The sequence below is a fragment of the Lathyrus oleraceus genome, chromosome 5, assembly GCF_024323335.1.
Source record: "Lathyrus oleraceus cultivar Zhongwan6 chromosome 5, CAAS_Psat_ZW6_1.0, whole genome shotgun sequence".
NCBI classification, from domain to species: domain Eukaryota; kingdom Viridiplantae; phylum Streptophyta; class Magnoliopsida; order Fabales; family Fabaceae; genus Lathyrus; species Lathyrus oleraceus.
The window spans coordinates 242,468,070-242,491,102 of NC_066583.1; positions in this window are offsets into that span (position 1 = coordinate 242,468,070).

The following is a 23,033-nucleotide window of genomic DNA, read 5'->3' on the forward strand; positions in this document are numbered from 1 at the left end:
CCTCCCGTCAGTATCACTCCAATCTTCATGAAACTCGATCTTTCTCACATTTCTGTTTTCGGTATTGGCCAATAATTCGTTCAACTTGGACGTCAGATCGGCGAGATATGCGATGTCATCCGAAAGCCGAAATTCTACGGGAGGTGAGGCTCCGTTGAAGTACACTTATGCCTTAATAAAAAATTAAGGAAGAGACATTTTTGAGATGTTTTTATCAATGAAAATAGATCACCCCCTATTTATACAACTTTGCACTTATTCTGGACCACATAAAATTGTCAATGCAATCATAGTCATCCAAAATATCGAAAATATCTGAGCATTTGTAATTTCACACAAATAATACTACAGGAAATTTCATTAGAGTTGAAATTTCCGGTATCAACTTGTAAATTTTAAATTTCCGAAATGATTTGTAACATACCGAAAATTATGAAATTTCTGGTATATCGAAAATTTATAATATATTACCGGAAATTTGATACGTACCGTAAATTTTAAACGTAAATTTCATTCAAGTTTCCTTCGGGAACAATTTTGACAATATAAAAATATGGGGGTGTCAGATTTAATTGAAGGATGTCAAGTTAAATGCTCGTAGAGTACACCCTCATCTGGTAGTAAAAGTCCAAAACTTAATGATGATTTTGTAGCTATTGAAGCCAGCGGGAATATACCCAAACGTATCGCACGCTCGTACATACAACAGGGTCTCCATCGAACTTTATTTATTCCCGAAGGAAAGGAAAAACATCGATAAAACCCGGGGGAAAGAGATATGTTGGGTAAAGAAGTCGGTTATGCAAGGGGAAGGTATTAGCACCTCAAACATCCATGGTACTCCATGGGAACCGTTTTGATTGTTCTCGCTCGAATAGTGTCGCATCCGCGAAAAACAACCGGCGGGCTAAAACAAAACAACACAGAGCCGCCACCGTGCGTTATTTATCCTAAAAGAGGGAAAGGAAACGCTCAGAGTAAACCTGGAAAAAGCATGGTCTCGCGACCAAAGAGAAAGGGTACGGGAGTCGGTTATGCGAAGGGAAGGTATTAGCACCCCTACGCATCCGTAGTACTCTACGGGATCCACGCTCTAAAAGATAGAAAAGGTTGCTAAAACAAACATCACACACACACACTGAAAACACACACAGGTGGAGGAAAGGGGAGAGCGCTCACTAGGATATCGCATCCTATGCCTACGTATCTCGTCTGGAACGAGAATCAGAGCTGCCGTAGTTCGGCTCACGCACGCCAAACAAGACACACACAAACACGGGCAAACATGGAACCCGAACGCCAATCGCTGGACTTACATCGGCTTCCGAACCAAACAAACACACTCAGGATACGGACAACCAATCGCTGGGCTTACATCCATATCCTGACACACAAGAGGGTTAACAAGCAAACACATACAAAAAGAAAAAAAAGTGCCCGGAGAGACCTCGCACGGTCTCCTGCCTACGTACCTCATCTGGTATGAGGATCAGGGCGACGTAGTTCCCCTGAACGGGAAAGAAATTCTAACCAGATACAAAGGGAGACACACTACTAGGGAGCTGGACTCGAGCCTAGATGTTATCATGCATCATTGCCCTATGTTATGGTTTCTATCTACTTGCACAACAGCAAGCTAATCCTAACCAGGAAAAAGCAAAGCATGCAAGCATAAACAAAACAAAGCAAACATTCGCAATTAGCACACACTATATCCAGACAAGGTGGGCTCAATCAAGGGTTAAGTTGCAAAAGCAACACAACTGTGTCAGGTGATGTTAGCTCTTAACCCTGACATTGAGAGTCAGGGTGAAGCCAGATGAAGTGGAAGTGAGGGGTGTGCCTCACAGCTCTTATCCCTGGCCAGGGAGAGCTTCATACAAAGGAGTGTGGGTTCAGAAAGTGGGAACCCTTCTACACTCATGACTCTGACTCAACTGTACAACTGTACATGGATCTTGGGTTAATGTCCCAATGCATCAACACAGTGGTGTGAGCAGAGGGACGACTCAACAGATTAGCAAGAGGTGGACTACACACCTCTTGTGTCTGCCAATTGCCTTAATCAAGGTCTTTTCCTGCTTGGGGACAAATATAAACAATCACAGGCATTGCCTCTTAAGGAGGACTTCAGACAGTTGCCTGGCCAAGTAACAGACCAGGTCTTCCAGACTACATGGAGAAAAGAAATTCTACCTCAATTGGTTTATACAACCAAGCAGCAGCACAACAAGTTCTCAAAGAACTATTAGCAACTAATGTACCTGAAATCAATCAAATACAGTCAGTATACCAATCACAAAGTCAAAACAAACAGCATAAAAGCCAACAGTCAACACAATCAATCACATGTGCAAAGCACAAGTCCAAAGCAAGTGAGCTAAGCATCCTACAAAATAGAACAAGTTAGTTCATAACAATCAACCAAACTCAATCAACTTGCATTAATCTCCTTAAAGCATTTGCTTCTTAACCTGAAAAGCACATCCAAACGTGAGAAACAAGACCACTAGGACAAGCCTAGGGTCAAAAGGAGGTTAAAAATTCAAAACAGCAAGTGAAAATTGATCAAAACCAAGATTAAACAATTAAGAATCAAACCCAAGTGGTTCCACATTCATATCATTCATCATTATCATTTCATGAAAGAAAAGGCACCAAACATGCAATTTAGAACCTCAAAGGACCAAACAGAATGATCACAATCAAATCAATACCAAAACATTTCAATAAATCCCCAAAAAATTCATGATCAAACAGCATCCATAACATGTCAATCATACCAAATTTCAGCTCATTTGGACCAAGGGAAGCAAGTCAATGAAATTCATAAAGTCCAGACAAGTTCAAGCAAGCTCATACATGACATCAAAACAAACATCAACTTCCATCAATCATAAAACAGAAATAAAACATGATAAATGAATGGGACTAAAACCATGGCAAACCCCAATATGTCTACAATACTCATGCCAAATTTCACATTCATCCAATTAATAACCAGAATTTCACAAATCAAATGGAAACATGTCTCACAAAAGGTCAACAAATGACTAAACAGCAAATAAAATCCCAATCAAATAGGAAATGCCTTCAAAAATTCCAGACAAATTCACATGTATTCTCAACATCCATATGATCAATCATGCAAAAATCCAGCTCAATTCAAGTTCAACAAGCATAGAAAATAAAATCAAGAAAATGCACAAAACATGGCATGGCATAAAATGTAACACCTCCAAAGATCATGTCATAACTCTCAATCTAGGAACTCAAAAATTACAAACCACATATCAAAATGCCTAGGAACATGTCTAGAATATGCACAAAAAATTTCAAGAATTTCTAATGAAGTATCATCATTTCATGAATGAAAGAGTGAGCATAGTGCACAAAATGACATGTTCAAACAAACCCTAGCCAATAAATTTTTCCACACGTGCACAATATTATTAAAAATCACCATAAAATCAAGCACATGACAAGGAGAATGATGCAAAAAATTGCATCAAATTTGGATTAAAAACGAGTGAGATATGGATTTTTGATGTTGAGAAAAAAATAAAAAAATATTGAACAAGCATGTAAAGCACATGAAAGCATATGGAAATTAAATAGGCAAGGCAAAAGGGAACCGCTGTACAGCGGGATCAAACCGAGGCCACGATTTGAATAAGGCCAGCGCGCACTACTATTCATAACAGCATCCGCACGGCCAAACACGAATTTGAGGATCAAACAGCCTATTTTGGAAAATATTTCAAGTGTTCTTCATGTGTTCATACATTCATCACCACATTCATCACTCAAGAACTTTTTGTCACCAAATTGCACAAACCATACATCAATGGAAAGGTCTTTCAATGTACATTCACAATCTCAAATTAATTTTTCCTAATTCTTGATAAATAAATAAAAATCGAAGCAAAACATGTTTGTGCACAAAACTTCAAATCATCATAACTTCCTCGTTTCTCAACTAAATTTAGTGGTTCAAAGTGCAGAATTCTCTACTAAACAAGATCTATCCAAAGCATCAATCAATTTCAAGAATCGTTGAAGTCGAAAACTCACCTTAATTTGAGGACAGTTGCTAAATCGCGCGTTCTAGGCCTTGAAATGTGAAAACAGAACTTCTATGATGCTTGTAGAAGTGAATGGAACAAGTCTTGTTGCTCAATTACGCACGATCTTGATGAAATCTTGAATTGCCATTGTTGCACCTCACTTTAACAGTCCAAAATTTGGCTTGGAAATGATGAAATCTTGCTTCAATTAGCTTCAATAATGCATGTAGATGATGAATTGATGAAGAACAATGCAATGTTTATGCAAATTTTTGGAAAAAAAAGTGAGAGAAAAAGTGAAGAGGTTTTGGAGATCTAGATCTAGAATGTTGAATTCTGTTATGGTTAATCAAAAAACAGTTATGATTAGGCTTTTATATGTTATGTTAATGATGATTCTAATCCTAATTAGTGCTAATGAAATGGATTAGTGAAAATGCACTTTTATGCTAAATGGCAATTTGGTCAATTCACCCTACTTATGCCAAACCAATGTAACAGTAGAATTTTTTTGTTGCAGCAAGTTTCAAATGCTATATGTGAGCTAGTGCAAAAGGAACCATATGAAAATAATGAATATTTCTCAAAAACACCTTTTTCCCTCCACTTTTTAAAATTGGTTCACTTGAAAAATGGCCTTTTTATGTGATGAGTTTTGATGAAATGTGATGATGGATCATGATAGAGGACATCAAAAGAATTTTGCTCAAAGAAACCTCACTCCATTTGGCCTTGTGAATCAAAAGTTATGCCACTTTGAAATTCAACTTTTCTTGACAATGATCAATCCATAACTTGCCAACCACAAATGAGAAACTCATGTTTTTGGACTTTTTGGAAAGGTGAGAGCAAGATATACAACTTTCATGTTGGACAAAATTTCATTTGAAGCATTTTTGGACATGTAATTTTGAGGTGAAAAACTTTCCATTTTTGGTAGTTTTCAATTACAAGTCACTTTCTATTTTTGGAAAGTTTCCATCTGATTTTATTTTCTTCATTCTTGATCTTTGAAATGTCAAATGAAACTTGTTTAGACATGAATGAAGTGTCTCTAACCCTCTCCCACCTCCAAGTCCATCAATTCAGGCACAGTTGACCACAGTTGACTTTTCTGACTGATAGATGAATCTGGCTATGCACTGATCCACTTGAGCTTCAAACTCCTGATACCATGGCTCAATGATGAAACCCTAGCTTCCATAAGCTCAAAATAATCATATGGTGACCCCCATATCCATTGAAAACACCATCTCCTTGCCAAGCCCTGATTGACCCAATTCAGATGATTAGGGTTGACCAGTGGTCAAAACCCTAATCCCAAGGTATCTGATCAATCTCTTGGATGATATCAAGACCATGATGATGATGATGTGTCATTGCAACCAAGATGAAGATCAATCCCCTTGAGAACCAAGAAACCCTAATTTGAATCACAAACCCTCAGATGGCTAGTGATCAATTCAATCAATGAAACCCTCAGCTTGCATCTTAACCTCTTATCTTCTGATCAAGACCTAGGAGGATGATTTGCTTAAAGTAGCCACATGATATACAACATGCTAATGACTAATGACCTAAGAAATGCAATGCAATATGTTAAGCTAGTCCCAAGAGAGGAGGGCAAATTTTGAGGTGTTACAGCTGCCCCTATTCAATCCACTGTGAACCTGTCGATATGAACAGCCTCGGCTTTCAGATGATCAGGATGAAGAGTAATTGAATACCAAGAACAGACGAACAATTTGCACTCTGATGGGAAATAATTAACAGTGCCTGTCAGAATCGGCAAAGAAGCGATCTTGAAAGAAGCATCCGTCTGGTACGGAGAAAATCGGCCGGAATGCCGAAACAGAAATGTCGACCTGGATACCAAAATAAATGGTAACGCAAGGATAACTATGGCCTGAACACCTGGGGGAATTAGCCTGAACGCCACCTTGGTCTGAACACCTCTTCGGTCTGGATACCACTTCGGTCTGGACACCACTTCGGTCTGGACACCACTTCGGTCTGGACACCACTTCGGTCTGGATACCGGGAAACTGGCCGGATTGTCGCAAGCTGCATCGAGCTAATCGTCGTGAGCTTCTTCGATCTGGAAATCGGAACTGGCCGGAATGCCACAAGTTCTTCGTCCTGATTATTGAGAACTTCTTTGATCTGGGAATCGGAACTGGCCGGAATGCCACAAGTTCTTCGTCCTGATTGTTGAGAACTTCTTCGATCTGGAAATCGGAACTGGCCGGAATGCCACAAGCTGCATCGAGCTAATCGTCGTGAGCTTCTTCGATCTGGAAATCGGAACTGGCCGGAATGCCACAAGTTCTTCGTCCTGATTGTTGAGAACTTCTTCGATCTGGAAATCAGAACTGGCCGGAATGCCACAAGCTGCATCGAGCTAATCGTCGTGAGCTTCTTCGATCTGGAAATCGGAACTGGCCGGAATGCCACAAGTTCTTCGTCCTGATTGTTGAGAACTTCTTCGATCTGGAAATCGGAATTGGCCGGAATGCCACATCGGTCTGGATACCCGCCTCGGTCTGGACACCGCCTCGGTCTGGACACCGGAAAACTTCCATGCCTGTCAGCATCGGCGAAAAGGAATAGTGATACATGAGACGGCACGCGTGCCACAACGACCCACGCTGAGGATAACAAGCCCTGAGCCGACTGCTCTCTATTCAACCCTGGCAGACAAACACTTCGCGTTTAGCTGGGGATTATCTCTTTCTTGTTTTTCTTTTTGGACCCCGAAACTTTTCTGACCATCATTTCCATCTCTGCTCGACAGAAACTCTTCCTCCAATATCGCACTACTGGGGGAATACTGCTGATACAATACCAAACTCCTCGGAGTAGCATCTTCCTTTTGGGCGAACCACCGCTCAAACAATAACCATGGTCTGAGACTAGCCTATGCTTGCAATATGATGCATGATTGACTTTTTTAGCGCAATGCTCCATAATCATGGAAATGCTACGCGATTTATCATGCAATATGCTATGCTTATTTTTTCATGATGAATGTATAAAAAGCATCCCCCTCAAGGGACTTTTCTGGGGAGCTCGAGACACTCTGCTGAGGAACTCGTCAACACTCCGATCTCCACCCTGCTGGGGAATAGCACTGCCGCTGGGAAAAGGCAACCCTTGTTGGGGATAATATCTCCTTTGCACCCGATCTGCTTGGAGGACCTCGCTGGGGATAAGAACCACCAACGCACTCTGTGGGGATACAACAGTCTTTGACTTGCTGGGGATGCAACACTCCAGACTCTGCTCGAGGAACCACCGCACACAGATACTTCCGTTGGGGAAATTGCAACCTTCAGACCTGGCGACTGGGGAAGCATCGATCTGAAACCTGCTGGGGATAACCATCTTGACCCTGCTAGGGAATCCACAGACCTTGCATCTGCTGGGGAATTAGTCATTCCGACTCTGCTTGGGGAGGAGGACAGTCTGGTACTGAACACCCGTCGACTCGTCGAACCATGGCATTCATATCCAACTCCCATGTCAGCTTTCCAATTTTGAGAATTCCCAGACTCGTCTGGACTTTTTCTGCTCCATCATCTTGTATTCCCCGCCCGCTCCGTGCTCGACAGAGAACGAACTCCTGGGATTTATACAAACTTTTCAATCTTCCGACTTTGAAGAGTCTTCTTGATTAATTTCAAGGATCGTCGTACGTCCTTCGTCGTCCTTTCACCGTTCTCCATTCACTCGTCCCTGATCGGACTCCACGAGGATTGTTCTGTCAATAGCTTCCACATCACAACCTGCAAGTGAGGGAAAATACCTAACAGTTCCTGCAAAAGAGATCGTTAGATAAAACCATGCCCCAGGCGTGTCAAGATTTCAACACTTGGGTCACTCAACCTTCCGAATAAGATTTCAAGTTTCAATCTTATAAGCATGCATTGGAAGGGACCTGTTTGTCTTAAAATGCAAGATTCTTTATCAAAATAATCGGATGTTTTTGCAATCAAAGCGGTAATGAAAAACAAAAACAAAATTATTTGACTGAATATGCATTTTATTGATTGAAAAAGTGTGGCTCAAAACCGAGCAATACAAAGGAAGCAATTCCTGAAAAGAGGTAATTGCGCACAAAAGGAAAAATCTATCCTAATGGCAATGTGAAACCCATGATCTCATCGAGTTCCAACTCGGTTACACCCCATATGTCCTCAGACTCTCCGTGCTTTCTGCCTTCTGAACAAGACGATTCCGACTAATCCCTACCGGGTATTATCCATGATGCTTTAACTAAAGCGCAAATGATCATGCCAGACGCAGTTGTTCATTTCAATCCCTCTTTTGCCTGGACCGCCCTTTCGGGTTTTCAGTCCACCGGAATACCCATTTTTGCCCAAGTCGCCTTTTCAGGTTTTCGACTTGTCGGGTGTACATTTTTTCTTTTTATCCCTAATTTTTGCCCGAACCTTTTCTTTCTGTTTTTTGGTTCGCCGGGATGCCCATTTTTGCCTGGACTATTTTATTCTTTTCGTCCAGCGGGTCTCTTTATACGAAGTATTTTTTAACTGCGTCCGCATTCACAGGGGATGGAAAATCCTCGCCATCCATGGTCGTCAGCAACAAGGCTCCGCCAGAGAAGACCTTCTTAACCACGAATGGACCTTCATAATTGGGTGTCCATTTGCCCCTTCGATCGTTTTGAGGAGGAAGGATCCTTTTCAGCACCATATCACCTACGTGATATACCCGAGGTCGTACCTTTCTATCAAAAGCACGCTTCATTCGTTACTGGTATAACTGCCTATGACAGATGGCTGCCAGTCTCTTTTCCTCAATCAGGCTCAACTCTTGGTACCGGGTCCTTACCCATTCCGCCTCTTGCAATTTCACGTCCATCAGGACTCTCAAAGAGGGAATCTGAACCTCAACTGGTAGCACCGCTTCCATTCCATATACCAAAGAGAAAGGCGTTGCCCCAGTAGATGTATGCACCGATGTTCGATACCCATGCAACGCAAACGGCAACATCTCATGCCAGTCTTTATAGGTCACCACCATCTTTTGCACAATCTTCTTAATATTCTTGTTGGCTGCCTCAACCGCCCCATTCATCTTCGGACGATAGGGAGAAGAGTTGTGATGTTCAATCTTGAATTCCCGGCACAGTTCTGCCATCATCTTGTTATTCAAATTAGAACCATTATCAGTAATGATTCTCTCGAGAACCCCGTATCTGCAAATGATGTCTCTCTTGAGAAACCTGGCAACGACCTGCTTCGTCACGTTCGTATAAGAGACTGCTTCTACCCACTTGGTGAAGTAATCAATAGCCACTAATATGAACCGATGCCCATTCGAAGCCGTAGGCTTAATCTTCCCAATCATATCAATGCCCCACATAGCAAACGGCCATGGAGACGACATTAAGCTCAATGGGTTTGGAGGCACGTGCACCTTGTCAGCATAAATCTGGCATTTATGACACTTCCGCACAAAATTGAAACATTGGGCCTCCATTGTCATCCAATAATAGCCTGCCCTCAACAACTTCTTTACCATCGCATTCCCACTGGCATGGGTACCGAACGATCCTTCGTGAACCTCTTTCATCAATTGGCTTACTTCTCTATCATCAACACATCTGAGCAAGACCCAATCAAAATTCCTCTTGTACAGAACCCCATCCTTATTCAAGTAGAACACCATGGCCAACCTCTGCAGAGTCTTTCGGTCCTTCTTCGATGCTCCCTCAGGATATTCTTGAGTCTCCAGATAGCGCTTGATATCGTAATACCACGGCTTCTCATCATCAGGCGCTGTATCAACAGCAAACACATAAGCCGGTCTATCCAGACGACCTACCTCCACACTGGGGAACTGATTCCACCACTGCACTTTAATCAAGGCGGCCAGAGTAGCCAAAGCATCTGCCAAAGGATTCTCCTCTCTGGGCACATAATGCATCTTTACTTTGGTGAAAAACGTCGACAATCTCCTCGTATAATCCCGGTATGGAACTAAATGAGATTGATGCGTATACCATTTTCCGTTAACCTGATTTACAACCAGAGCTGAATCTCCATATATGACAAGGTTCTTGATCCTCAAATCAATCGCCTCTTCAATCCCCAATATACAAGCTTCGTATTCAGCCACGTTGTTGGTGCACTCAAATGTTAGCCGGGCAGCAAAAGGAATATGGGATCCTTTCGGCGTAACCAAAACAGCACCAACACCGCTACCATTCACGTTAACGGCCCCATCAAACATCAGAATCCATTCGGATTCAGGGTCAGGCCCCTCCTCCGGGATCGGTTCCTCGCAATCTTTCGATTTGAGAAACATGATGTCCTCATCAGGGAATTCAAACTTCATTGGTTGATAATCCTCAATAGGTTGCTGGGCGAGGTAATCAGACAATACACTCCCCTTGATCGCTTTCTGAGAGGTATATTGAATATCATATTCTGTCAAAATCATTTGCCATCTCGCAACCCGTCCGGTCAATGCTGGCTTTTCAAAAATGTACTTGATTGGATCCATCTTGGAAATCAATAAAGTGGTATGAACCAGCATGTACTGCCTTAGTCGGCGAGCAGCCCAGACCAAAGCACAACAAGTTTTCTCGAGCAGTGAATATCTTGTTTCACAGTCGGTAAACTTTTTGCTAAGGTAGTATATGGCATGCTCTTTTCGACCAGACTCGTCATGCTGCCCCAATACACACCCCATAGACCCCTCGAGGACCGTCAGGTACAGAATTAACGGTCTTCCCTCCACAAGAGGCATCAGAATCGGAGGCTCCTGCAAATACTCTTTGATTTTTTCAAATGCCGCTTGGCAACCATTATTCCACCTGACCGTTTGATCTTTTCTTAACAACTTGAAAATCGGTTCGCACGTGGTTGTTAGATGAGATATGAACCGTGAAATGTAGTTCAATCTACCTAAGAAACCACGAACCTCTTTCTCCGTTCTCGGTTCAGGCATCTCTCTTATTGCTTTTACTTTCGCAGGATCAACCTCTATTCCTTTCTCGCTTACAATAAACCCCAGCAATTTACCGGACCGCACCCCGAAAGTGCACTTATTCGGATTCAACCTCAGTCTGAATTGTCTCAGTCGGTCGAACAACTTGGCTAGATCTGCCAAATGCCCCTCTTCTGTCTGGGACTTTGCTATCATGTCATCAACATAGCATTCAATTTCATGATGAATCATATCATGAAACAAAGTCACCATGGCCCTCTGATAAGTAGCGTCGGCGTTCTTGAGACCGAATGACATCACCTTGTAACAAAAGGTGCCCCACGGTGTAATGAACGTTGTTTTCTCCATATCATCTGGCGACATTTTGATTTGATTATAGCCAGAAAAGCCATCCATGAAGGAAAACACCGAGAATTGAGCTGTATTATCTACCAACACGTCAATGTGAGGTAGCGGAAAATCATCCTTCGGACTAGCTCTGTTCAGATCTCGGTAGTCCACATACATTCTCACTTTACCATCCTTCTTCGGGACTGGCACAATGTTCGCAACCCATGGCGGATAGTTAGTGACAGCAAGGAAACCAGCATCCCATTGCTTCTGCACTTCCTCTTTGATTTTCATCGCCATGTCAGGTCGAGTTTTACGCAACTTCTGCTTCACTGGAGGACAATCTGCTCGCAACGGTAGCTTGTGCATAACAATATCGGTATCCAACCCTGGCATATCTTGATAAGACCAGGAAAAGATGTCGACATACTCTTTTAACAATGCTACCATTCTGCTCTTGACACTTTCCTCCAAAGCAGCCCCGATTTTCACTTCTTTTTTGACCTCGTCGGTACCCAGATTCACTGTTTCAATCTGCTCTTCATGCGGCTGAATCACCTTCTCCTCTTGTTTCAACAACCTGGCTAACTCCCCTGGCAGTTCACAATCTTCTTCGTCTTCTTCTTCAGCATGATAGATTGGATTGTCGAAGTCATACGAGGGTGTAACAGGATTGTTATCAATGAGATCCGGAGAATGATCGCATCTGCATGAATGTGGATTCATGCATTGCTTAGAACCGGAACGAGTCAAAACAAAAAAGAAAAATGAAAACATTGCCATTTTTATTTTGTTTTTATTTTTAAACTGCAAAAATAAATGAAAAACAGGGAACACCGCTTTTTAACTGAAAAACATCCTTTTATTAATGATGCAAACTTGCAAATTTTAAACATGAGGTGGCCCTTACAATGAACCATTACGTGTCGGGCAACACGTATGACTTTCATGCATATAAAATTGAAACAGGAAAAATATTACTCTTCAAGCAGAGTGACCCGGATGATCTTTTCAGCCTTCCAGTTCTGGATTCCCATCCCTGGTGCGCACGGCTTTATGCATTGGTCAATTTCGCAGTCGCTATCAGCTTCCTCACTCATCATGCAGATGTGATCCGGATCCAGCATTCTGGCACTAGTGAATGTGACTGACGTACGACGCCCTTTGCCTTGTCCTGAGCCTCTGCCTGGCTGATATCCCACTCCGAAGCGGTCTTTCTTGGCGGAGATATCCATCATCCTACCCCAACCGGGAGCCTCTCCATTCTTCACCACCTCGGCGGCCTGTTTGTACGAAGCAATGGACGGTTTCTCCTCCTCTCTTGCAAAAAGAGCATTCTCCACCTTAACGGTTTCGAATGCTTGACTAGGGGTCTCCCAGATTTCGCCGTCCATTTCAACGTATTTGAATGAGGACAGGTGGCTGACAAAGATGTCCTCTTCTCCGCACACAGTGACAACCTGTCCTTCCCAAATGTATTTCAGCTTTTGGTGCAAAGTCGAGGTCACTGCCCCAGCAGCATGAATCCACGGCCTACCCAACAAGCAACTGTATGCCGGCTGAATATCCATGACATAGAAAGTCGACTTGAACACCTCCGGGCCTATCTTCACCGGAAGCTCAACTTCTCCAAACACGGCCCGCTTTGACCCATCGAACGCCCGCACTATCAGATCGGTGGGAGTCAGGATCAATCCGTCACAATTCAGCTTAGCCAGAGCCTTCTTTGGCAGCACATTCAATGAGGAGCCGGTATCAACCAGCACATGCAAAAGCACAGCCCCTTTACATTCCATTGCAATGTGTAAAGCCCGGTTATGATTCCTCCCATCCACAGTCAGATCCATGTCTGTAAAGCCCAACCCATGGCTGGCATGCACATTAGACACTACTGTCTCCAACTGATTGATTGTTATCTCTTGGGGAACATAGGCTTTCTTCAGGATCTTCATCAAAGCCTCTCTATGCCCCTCAGAGCTTAACAACAATGACAGAATCGATATTTTGGAGGGAGTCTGCTGCAAATGGTCCACAAGTTTGTACTCAGACCTCTTGATGATCCTTAAGAATTCCTCTGCGTCATCATCAAGTTTTTCTTCCGACCCAACAGGCGTCGGTGTCACCACTAGAGTACCTTCATTCACCATTACTTTCCCCTTCGCCCTGGCTAAAGCCTCGGCCTTTTCTTTTTTCTCTTTTTCCCCTTCTTCTCTCCTCAACGCGTCAGGAGCAAACAGTCTGCCACTGCGAGTGAAACCGCTGGGACCGGCATTATCCACCTTTGAAACGGTGGTTTCACTAGCAGTCTGGTCTTCCACCTTCTCACCATTACAGTAGACCTCTCCACCATAATACCATGGCACGGCATCATCTTTGTCATACGGAATTGGTCCAGGTACCGTGATGGTAACTGGAGCCGCTTCAGCTAGAGTAGACAAATCCACCGGATCAAAATAAATTGTTATGGTGGAGACCTCTTCTCTTCCCACATCAACCTTCTCAATCAGAATACTTCCATTGTCCATCAAACCCTGGACAGTCTCTCTCAACAAATCACACCCATTGACAGAAATAGTGCACACAGCACAATCAACACCGCAGCCCGGATGAACCCCATTCAACAACAACTGTCGTTTAACCTCCGCCAGAGGAGTCTTCAGTTGATTAACATTTGCCAGCTCAATTCTATTATCCTCAGAGATGGCATTCACCCCCCTTTGACCATGCGCGGGCATGGGATTAGCATTCACGTTGGGAGACGGAGCAAAGTTGATTGCTTTTGAATCCACCAGGTCTTGGACTACGTGCTTAAAAGCTTTGCAGTCCTTTACACTGTGCCCGGGAGCACCCGAATGGAATTCACATTTGACATTTTCATCAAAATTGGCTGGCCTTTGATCAGGTCTCAAAGGTGCCAAAGTCCTCAACTGTACCAGCCCCAGATCCTTTAACTTCTTCAATAGGAAAGAGTATGTCACAGGCGGCCTGTCAAAATGCCGATCACTCATCCTCCCCCTGACTTGATATCCAGCCCTCTGAGGCCTCTGCTGAAATGGTTGTCTTTGTTGTTGCGGTGATTGCTGTTGTTGCTGTGCAGGCTGATGCTGATTATCAGCAGGAATAGTTACTGCAGCAGTGTGCTGAAAGTAACGATCCATACTGGGTCCCCTTTGAGTGTACACCGCGCTGGTATCACTCTCTCTCTTCCTCTGGCCATTACCGAAGGTCTTCTTCGATCTTGAAGACGAAGCAGTACCCTGTATCTTTCCAAGCTTCAGCCAGCTCTCTATCCTCTCACCGGCCACCACTATGTCGACAAAATTTGTCACCGGACAACCCACCATTCTCTCCGCGAATGCCCCCTGCAGGGTACCCATAAAGAGATCAGACATCTCCCTGTCCACCAGTGGAGGTTGCACTCTGGCAGCCAACTCCCTCCACCTCTGAGCATATTCTTTAAACCCCTCATTGTTCTTCTGAGACATACCCTGCAGCTGGGTACGACTCAGGGCCATATCAGCATTGAACTGATACTGTTTAAAGAATGCGTCCCCAAGATCTTGCCAGTTCTTTATATCAGAGGACTTCAGCTTGGTGTACCACTCCAGTGAGCCTCCGGACAGACTGTCCTGGAAGAAGTACATCCACAGCTTTTGGTCCATGGTGTATGCAGAGATCTTACGGACAAATGCTTGCAGATGAGTCTCGGGGCAGGAACTCCCATTGTACCTATCAAATGTGGGCGCTTTAAATTTCTGCGGGATCATAATCCCCTCCACTAGCCCCATGTTTGACATATTGACCACCCCAGGAGTGGCATAACTCTCCAAAGCTCTGATTTTCTCAGCCAGGAGCTGAATCTCTTTGTTTTGTGGTTGGGCACCGTATTGACCGAACGGCTCATTGTGCATAGAGAACTGATCAGCCTCTCTGTCTTCCTCTCGGTCATCATCAACCCCAAAGAAAGGCGGGAATAGACTATCCTTCAAATTGTTGCCCATCGGACCAGGTTGACCACCGTCAGCAGCACCGAAACCTCCAACATTATTTACCATACCCATAGTTTCTCTCTTTCCACCGTCTCGAGAACCACCCAGCCCCTGGTTGGAGACACCATCCAGGTTCACACCACTATTTGCCGCTGAAGCCCGCTCGAGCTTCTCAACTTTGTCAGCTAGAGCTTTCTGACCAACTGCAAAACCTTGCATGATGTTGATCAGCTCGTTCATCTTGTCTTTCAGCTCAAGAATGTCAGTGTTCGGAAGATCCATCAGTCTGGGAGTGTTGCGCCGCGTGAAGTATCTGTGAGGACGGGTTGAGTGCAAAGGTACGACTCTACGAGCACGCGCAATGATTCCTGAAACAATCAAGTACGTTAGAACTGATACCTGCAAAACAACAAATAGGTTAACATGCATGAATGCAACGTCTATCCATATGAGGAAGATTCCGTCCTTTGATTCTAGTTTCATCGAGACAGATAATATTTCATCAATAACATTCTGACATCCGGATGTCTCTCAACCAGAATCTTAATCAGTAATACTCCCCATATGGCTAGGCATAGGTTTGATGCAGGTGAATGCAGAATGTGAATGATGATGATGCGTGAATGCAATGCACTGTGCCATCCTCCAAGTCATCTGATCATCCACCGTACTGAAGCCTGATCTCTGAACTGATCACAACCATCTGAAGGAATATATAATCACAAATCCGACTTGAGGATTCCGAAATAAACGGAACTACAAGATACACCATCATCATCAAACAATCTCTGAGCAGACAACCATGAGAACCTCTGAATCGGCCCGGGGAATCCTGAAATAAACGGATCCCCATTGATAAATAACACGGACAGCACTTCGGCGTCTCGGCAAGAAATGCCCATAAATCCGGCTTATAAATATGACTCTGATCAACGGAACCATCAGTCACCATCAAAGTCACCATCTGTACCTGTAATAAAGATCATTCCCTCCCCACTCACGAGAGAAGCGCAGCATAAATAACCTTCCACAGAATATCATCATATACACACCCGAAGTATGTAACGATAATATCCCATCAGGGTCTGAACTGCTCGTGATGTCAATGTTCCGCTAAGTGGCGCATACCACCCGCTTCCCATGAATCACTTTATTCCTAGGTTTCCTAGATTTCACTCATAGCCTGGGTATTGGGCCTTTTACCTCGAGTAACTCCCACCCCAACAGAGAGACAACACAGCACAGCCAGATGAACAGATGAATATGAATGAATGCAAACATAAATGCAAACAATAAATGCAAACAATAAATAAATGAATGCAATAAATGAAACAGCAAAAGCAACCAAACCCTATCCTAGAGAGCGCTAGGAGAGACTCGCTTAGGGAAAATGGACCAGCACAGGTCAACATCTTGCTAGTCCCCAGCAGAGTCGCCAGCTGTCGCATCCGCGAAAAACAACCGGCGGGCTAAAACAAAACAACACAGAGCCGCCACCGTGCGTTATTTATCCCAAAAGAGGGAAAGGAAACGCTCAAAGTAAACCTGGAAAAAGCATGGTCTCGCGACCAAAGAGAAAGGGTACGGGAGTCGGTTATGCGAAGGGAAGGTATTAGCACCCCTACGCATCCGTAGTACTCTACGGGATCCACGCTCTAAAAGATAGAAAAGGTTGCTAAAACAAACATCACACACACACACTGAAAACACACACAGGTGGAGGAAAGGGGAGAGCGCTCGCTAGGATATCGCATCATATGCCTACGTATCTCGTCTGGAACGAGAATCAGAGCTGCCGTAGTTCGGCTCACGCACGCCAAACAAGACACACACAAACACGGGCAAACATGGAACCCGAACGCCAATCGTTGGACTTACATCGGCTTCCGAACCAAAATAGAACAAGTTAGTTCATAACAATCAACCAAACTCAATCAACTTGCATTAATCTCCTTAAAGCATTTGCTTCTTAACCTGAAAAGCACATCCAAACGTGAGAAACAAGACCACTAGGACAAGCCTAGGGTCAAAAGGAGGTGAAAAATTCAAAACAGCAAGTGAAAATTGATCAAAACCAAGATTAAACAATTAAGAATCAAACCCAAGTGGTTCCACATTCATATCATTCATCATTATCATTTCATGAAAGAAAAGGCACCAAACATGCAATTTAGAACCTCAAAGGACCAAACAGAATGATCACAATCAAATCAATACCAAAACATTTCAATAAATCCCCAAAGAATTCATGATCAAAAAGCATCCATAACATGTCAATCATACCAAATTTCAGCTCATTTGGACCAAGGGAAGCAAGTCAATGAAATTCATAAAGTCCAGACAAGTTCAAGCAAGCTCATACATGACATCAAAACAAACATCAACTTCCATCAATCATAAAACAGAAATAAAACATGATAAATGAATGGGACTAAAACCATGGCAAACCCCAATATGTCTACAACACTCATGCCAAATTTCACATTCATCCAATTAATAACCAGAATTTCACAAATCAAATGGAAACATGTCTCACAAAAGGTCAACAAATGACTAAACAGCAAATAAAATCCCAATCAAATAGGAAATGCCTTCAAAAATTCCAGACAAATTCACATGTATTCTCAACATCCATATGATCAATCATGCAAAAATCCAGCTTAATTCAAGTTCAACAAGCATAGAAAATAAAATCAAGAAAATGCACAAAACATGGCATGGCATAAAATGTAACACCTCCAAAGATCATGTCATAACTATCAATCCAGGAACTCAAAAATTACAAACCACATATCAAAATGCCCAGCAACATGTCTAGAATATGCACAAAAAATTTCAAGAATTTCTAATGAAGTATCATCATTTCATGAATGAAAGAGTGAGCATGGTGCACAAAATGACATGTTCAAACAAACCCTAGCCAATAAATTTTTCCACACGTGCACAATATTATTAAAAAATGTTGAACAAGCATGTAAAGCACATGAAAGCATATGGAAATTAAATAGGCAAGGCAAAAGGGAACCGCTGTACAGCGGGATCGAACCGAGGCCACGATTTGAATAAGGCCAGCGCGCGCTACTGTTCATAACAGCATCCGCACGGCCAAACACGAATTTGAGGATCAAACAGCCTATTTTGGAAAATATTTCAAGTGTTCTTCATGTGTTCATACATTCATCACCACATTCATCACTCAAGAACTTTTTGTCACCAAATTGCACAAACCATACATCAATGGAAAGGTCTTTCAATGTACATTCACAATCTCAAATTAATTTTTCCTAATTCTTGATAAATAAAAAAAAATCTAAGCAAAACATGTTTGTGCACAAAACTTCAAATCATCATAACTTCCTCGTTTCTCAACCAAATTTAGTGGTTCAAAGTGCAGAATTCTCTACTAAACAAGATCTATCCAAAGCATCAATCAATTTCAAGAATCGTTGAAGTCGAAAACTCACCTTAATTTGAGGACAATTGCTAAATCGCGCGTTCTAGGCCTTGAAATGTGAAAACAGAACTTCTATGATGCTTGTAGAAGTGAATGGAATAAGTCTTGTTGCTCAATTACGCACGATCTTGATGAAATCTTGAATTGCCATTGTTGCACCTCACTTTAACAGTCCAAAATTTGGCTTGGAAATGATGAAATCTTGCTTCAATTAGCTTCAATAATGCATGTAGATGATGAATTGATGAAGAACAATGCAATGTTTATGCAAATTTTTGGAAAAAAAGTGAGAGAAAAAGTGAAGAGGTTTTGGAGATCTAGATCTAGAATGTTGAATTCTGTTATGGTTAATCAAAAAACAGTTATGATTAGGCTTTTATATGTTATGTTAATGATGATTCTAATCCTAATTAGTGCTAATGAAATGGATTAGTGAAAATGCACTTTTATGCTAAATGGCAATTTGGTCAATTCACCCTACTTATGCCAAACCAATGTAACAGTAGAATTTTTTTGTTGCAGCAAGTTTCAAATGCTATATGTGAGCTAGTGCAAAAGGAACCATATGAAAATAATGAATATTTCTCAAAAACACCTTTTTCCCTCCACTTTTTAAAATTGGTTCACTTGAAAAATGGCCTTTTTATGTGATGAGATTTGATGAAATGTGATGATGGATCATGATAGAGGACATCAAAAGAATTTTGCTCAAAGAAACCTCACTCCATTTGGCCTTGTGAATCAAAAGTTATGCCACTTTGAAATTCAACTTTTCTTGACAATGATCAATCCATAACTTGCCAACCACAAATGAGAAACTCATGTTTTTGGACTTTTTGGAAAGGTTAGAGCAAGATATACAACTTTCATGTTGGACAAAATTTCATTTGAAGCATTTTTGGACATGTAATTTTGAGGTGAAAAACTTTCCATTTTGGCAGTTTTCAATTACAAGTCACTTTCTATTTTTGGAAAGTTTCCATCTGATTTTATTTTCTTCATTCTTGATCTTTGAAATGTCAAATGAAACTTGTTTAGACATGAATGAAGTGTCTCTAACCCTCTCCCACCTCCAAGTCCATCAATTCAGGCACAGTTGACCACAGTTGACTTTTCTGACTGATAGATGAATCTGGCTATGCACTGATCCACTTAAGCTTCAAACTCCTGATGCCATGGCTCAATGATGAAACCCTAGCTTCCATAAGCTCAAAATAATCATATGGTGACCCCCATATCCATTGAAAACCCCATCTCCTTGCCAAGCCCTGATTGACCCAATTCAGATGATTAGGGTTGACCAGTGGTCAAAACCCTAATCCCAAGGTATCTGATCAATCTCTTGGATGATATCAAGACCATGATGATGATGATGTGTCATTGCAACCAAGATGAAGATCAATCCCCTTGAGAACCAAGAAACCCTAATTTGAATCACAAACCCTCAGATGGCTAGTGATCAATTCAATCAATGAAACCCTCAGCTTGCATCTTAACCTCTTATCTTCTAATCAAGACCTAGGAGGATGATTTGCTTAAAGTAGCCACATGATATACAACATGCTAATGACTAATGACCTAAGAAATGCAATGCAATATGTTAAGCTAGTCCCAAGAGATGAGGGCAAATTTTGAGGTGTTACAAATAGGTGTGATATCTAAGATTACTCGCAAAAGAATGAGGAAAAAGAAAATGAAATAGATAAAGTGTTCGGTGAGGATTGGGGCCCTCATGCCTACGTACCCTCATAGTGCAATGAGGAATTCAGAGCTCCGTAGTTCAAAGAACTATAGATGGGAGATGAAAAGAAGTTGTGATAGGAATATGGTCTAAACCAAAGGATAGTGTTTTGAGCTCCAACAGGGTGAAAAGATGAACCCAAGAGTAAGATGGATATTACCAATACGTGGACTAGCAGGCCGCCACTATAAGGTAAAATCGAAAAGGAAGGAATTAATTGTTTGAGGTTGTAGCCCAAACATCTCTTGGTTCACAAGGTGACGCACGAAGGAGCACAAAGAAGTAGTGTGTTTGCCTCAAAGAATAAGCATATCATATGGAGTGAATGAAGGTATAATATGAGTGTAACATGGAGATGAACGGAAAGAAGTGACCAAAGTCACAGAATTGAATATTTGATGATAAGTGACTGTTGAGTGTAATTTTAAGTGTCGGGTTTTTGTTATCGTATCCACAGGGATTGTGAGATATCACCGCCTTTCGACAGTTGTATTAATTCTTAGCTTAAGGTAACAATGGGGTTTTGGTATTTGTCACGGTATCTTGCATAAAAGTATAATAAAATGCGGTAAAAGTTTTGGTTTGAATATTTGAGAAATATTGCCAAAGTTAGGGTTCGACGATCACTTTGCATGTATATGTTCGATCAACAAAATTTATAAACTCCTTTAGATGATAAACTATTTCACAAAGTCCTCCCAATGTGTTTATCTCTAACACACATTGTGAGTTTTCCCATTTTGATCCATTGTTTATCTCTAACACAATCTATCAAAATGACAACTTTTTGGTTCAACCTTATGGTGAACAAAATCATTCATTACTATCTCTAGCTAACAAACAAGATTGGATGAAAACCTAGGTTAAGAGTTGGTAAACATCTCTCGATCATAAACCAACACAAAGAGTTTTCAATAAGAACAAAGTTTTCACCATATATTCACCATTAAAGAGTTTACAAATGAAGATCCTTACATTTACACACAAAGCTAATGATCATCTACATCTAACCTTGACAAAATGAAGGACTTAGCTACTCATTTTCATGGTAGCTTGGTCAACAAGTTTCGGAAGAGGGTTGATCAACATCCGAGTCGAATAATCGAGATTGGATGGGAATCCACCTTCTTTTTGTGAAAGATGGTTAAGAGATGAAGAAAAATGGTTTCTAGGTCACAAAAGATCCTTAGAACAATGCTGTAAAATATCTAGAAAAAGTACAAAAGTATGGAAAAATAAGGTATGGCTCCAAAAAGTAGCCCTTGCTACTTATAGAGCTGTTACTGGGCTGTCATGCTCGCTAGGCGAGCAGAATGGCTCGCCTAGCGAGCCCCTAAATGAAGCGCCTGAGGCACCTGCGCCCAGAGAAACCACCATTTCCAGACTGTCATGTTCGCTGAGCGAACAAAACCTTCGCCTAGCGAAGGCCACGCTTCAACCTTCGCTCCAGCGAGGTTGAGAGGTTTTTCTACTGGAATGCTCGTTGGGAGCTCGCTAAAGGCTCGCCTAGCGAGTGAGTGCTGGCTGCGCTTTTCACCAAGTCTGGACGTGTTCGCCACACACCTCGCTGGAAGCTCGCCTAGCGAGTGTGGTCATGTTTGCCACTGTAAAATACTGAAGCTTTTCGTTGGGCTTTCGCTGGACGCTCGCCTAGCGAGTCCTTCGCCACAGCCCTCGCCTAGCGAGCAAGCTGATGAATGCTTGTTTTGTTTGATCCCTTTGCCAAATTTCTTGTGTCTTCGCTTTCTATTATTTCATGCCTACTTCCTGCACAATAACACATAAATCAAAGGTACCAAGATTGTTTATCATTGAATTGCATTTCATCCAAAACAAAGGTGGTTTCGAACACTTTAGCAAGGAAATAGAGTGAAAGATGCCCACATTTGATAGCTCAAATAAGCACTTTGGGGCATCTAACAACTCTCCCCAACTAGATTCTTGCTTGTCCTCAAGCAAAGTATGCCCCTTGAAGGACAAGAGGATTTGCTTTAAGAAAAAGGTTTCTCCGAAGTCGAATAAAACGGCTCAAACACAAGCGAATCAACAGATACAAATTTCCAACGGTTCGAATAAAATAATACACAAGAACTAAAACTTAAATAGCAATGCGAAATATGTATCTATCTACAACAATATTATTTTGAATGAATCACCCTATCTCTCCTCTTCGAATAAGGATTGAAGAATTTACGCGTTTGCAACCGCGGGAATAATCTCACTCTCTAACAAACAATGAAGAAATCAATTCGATTCATACAATGTCTTAACAATTATAAATGGTAATGTGGAAGCACGAAGATCACTAAGGGCTTTTCGGTTGAAGCTTGGTTAGGTTAACAAACAAGGGTCATTTCTAAGGCCATTGAAAATGAGATTGCCGATGCAAAAGAGACATTCACTGTACATTATTTACACATCTCAACTTCGTTCCATTTATTTCTCATTTGAAACCTTCACAACTCTTATTTCACAAC